Source organism: Carlito syrichta, unplaced genomic scaffold (genome assembly GCF_000164805.1).
Source record: "Carlito syrichta isolate Samal-C Ts95f unplaced genomic scaffold, Tarsius_syrichta-2.0.1 Scaffold311868, whole genome shotgun sequence".
Taxonomy (NCBI): domain Eukaryota; kingdom Metazoa; phylum Chordata; class Mammalia; order Primates; family Tarsiidae; genus Carlito; species Carlito syrichta.
The window spans coordinates 39453-42131 of NW_007255964.1; the positions used below are offsets into that span (position 1 = coordinate 39453).

Sequence of the window (2679 nt, forward strand, 5' to 3'; positions counted from 1 at the left end):
TGAGCCCGCGGGTTCGAGACTCGCCTGGGCAACTTGGCGAGGCCTCATCTCTACAATAAACCAAAAATCGCTGATTTTTGCGGGGCGTGGTAGCGCGCGCCTGTAGTTCCAGCTACTTGGAAGGCTGAGGTGGAAGGATCGCCGGGAACCCAGCAGGTCGAGGCTGCGGGAGCGGCTGCTGCACTCCAGTCTGGGCGACTGAGTGAGACTCCAACGCAACAAAACAAAACAAAACAAAAAACAATTTTTTCCTTATTGAGACGTATCTCGCTGTGTTGCCCAGGCTGGTCTCGAACTCCTGGACTCAAGTAGTCCTCTCGCCTGGCCTCCACAAGTGTTGGGTTGACAGGCGTGAGCCACCGCGCGGCCTTTCTTCTTTTGGATAGCCCCTTCCTCTCGGGCGATGGAGGTTTTCGCGGGTTCCTTTGCGGAGTTTTGGGGTCAGGCAGTCCCGGGTTCACATCCTGACTGTGCTGCTGATTCCGTGTGAACTTGGACCTTGAAGGAGTTTATGTTAATGTTTTATTATGAAAACTTCAGCTGGGCGCAGGGGCGCACACCTGTGATCCCAGCACTTTGGGAGGCGGAGGTGAGAGGATTGCCTAGCCCCGGGGTTCGAGACCAGCCTGGGCAGCTTGGTGAGACCTAGTCTCTGCAGTAAATCAAAAAATGAGCCAGGCGTGGTGGTGCACACTTGTAGTTCCAGCTACTTGGGAGGCTGAAGCGGGAGGGTCACCTGAGCCCAGCCGACCGTGGCTGCCATGGCTATGAGCATGCCACTGCACTCCAGCCTGGGCGACAGAGACTCCGACTCAAAAATAAGAGTTATTTTTGCCATACTTGCTGAAAAATGTTTAAGCCTAAAGATATTAAAGCAAATTCTAGGCATCATGACATTTTACCCCTAACTACTTCAGGATTGTCAAAAGACAACATTGGCTGGGCACAGTGGGGTTTGGGAGGCTAAGGTGACAGGATTGCTTGAGTTCAGGAGTTTGCGACCAGCCTGGGCAACATAGTAAGACCTTGTCTCTACAAAAGTCAAAAGATTAGTGGGGCATGGTGGCACGCACCTGTAGTCCCAGCTACTCGGGAGGCTGAGGCAGGAGGATTGGCTGAGCCCAGGAGGTCAAGAATGCAGGCAGCTGTGATTGTGCCACTGCACTCCAACCTGGGCAACAAAGTGAGACTCCAATTTAAAAAAAAAAAGACAAAATTACAACAAATTTAGTTTAATGGTCTTAATAGGCTTTTATTTGCAGTTCTAGAACCAGGCAACAACTAACTCTATAAAATAGAACAAATTTTCCGATGAGCTGAGCAGAGGATGTCATTTTTATAGACAGACAAGGACTGAGGAAAGCAGAAACAGAAAACAAAAAGCGGGCTGGGCTCGGTGGCTCAGCCTATAATCCCAGCACTTTGAGTGGTCAAGGTAAGTGGATTGCCTGAGCCCACAGGTTCAAGACCAGCTCGGGCAACTTGGCAAGACCTCGTCTCTACAATAAAATAAAAAATAGCTGGGCATGGTAGCACACGTCTGTAGTTCTGGCTACTCAAAAGGCCAAAGCGGAAGGATTGCTGGAGCCCAGAAGGTTGATGCTGGAGTGGCCGTGAGTGTACATGCCACTGCACTCCAGCCTGGGCAAAGGACTGAGACTTCAAGTCAAAAAAAAAAAAGAAAGAAAGAAAAGAAAAGAAAAAACAGGTTGGTTGTCTCAAAGTTAAAGGTTAAAGCAGGAGGGACTTCCTTATGATGTGGGCTAAAACTTACCTGTTGGGGACTTGGCTATTATCTCTCTCTCTCCTGATGTCTCAGAAAGTCAGAGAAGCAACTTAGCTTCAGCCTGGAAGCATGAAGCTTTAAGCACAAGTGACTCCATTTCGGTTTGGTCTCTTGGCCGTAGTGCAGGAGCTCAGACCAGGCCAGTAACCTCCTGTAAACTTTATTTAACAGGATTTGTGTTAAAAACCAGGAACGTGGGATTGGCAGTAGTGAGAAACTGCCAGGGGAGGAAGGGGCACACCTCATCAGCAAGGGTACCTGCATAATGAACATTTGTACACCTAACCCTGAATTATACCACACTTTTTTTTTTTTTGAGTCAGAGTCACTCTGTCACCCAGGCTAGAATGCAGTGGCACACTCACATCCACTGCAGCTTCGACCTGCTCGCCTTAGGCGATCCTTCTGCCTCAGCCTTCCAAGTAGCTGGAACCCCAGGTACGCGCCACCACGCCTGGCTAATTTTTTGATTTATCGTAGAGGTGAGGTCTCATCAAGTTTCCTAAGCTGGTCTCAAACCCCTTGGGCTCAGGCAATCCTCTCGCTTCTGCCTTCCCAAGTGCTCAGATGACAGATGTGAGGCACTGTGCCCAGCCCACTATCAATTTCAGAACATTTTCATCACCCAGAAGGAAGCCTGGTACCCGTTAGCATCATTCCCTGTTTCTTTCTGACCCTGCCAACCCCCAGCCCGTGGCAACCACTCACCTACTTCCATCCCTATGAATTTGCTTCATCTGGTCATTTCCCACAAATGGAACCATATATACTATGTGGTCTTTGTGAATGGCTTCTTTCACTTAGCACGTTTTCTTTCTTTTTTTTTTTTTTGAGTTGGAGTCTCACTGTTGCCCAGACTGGAGTGCAGTGGCCGCTCCCCGCCCCCGCAGCCC

General features: G+C 49.6%; 1 protein-coding gene across 1 annotated transcript in view; it reads left to right on the forward strand.

Annotated features, from left to right (window-relative positions):
- Nucleotides 1-2679, forward strand: part of NOSIP (nitric oxide synthase interacting protein) — a 23449-nt gene that overhangs the window by 490 nt on the left and 20280 nt on the right. The gene's annotated exons all lie outside the window — the stretch shown is intronic.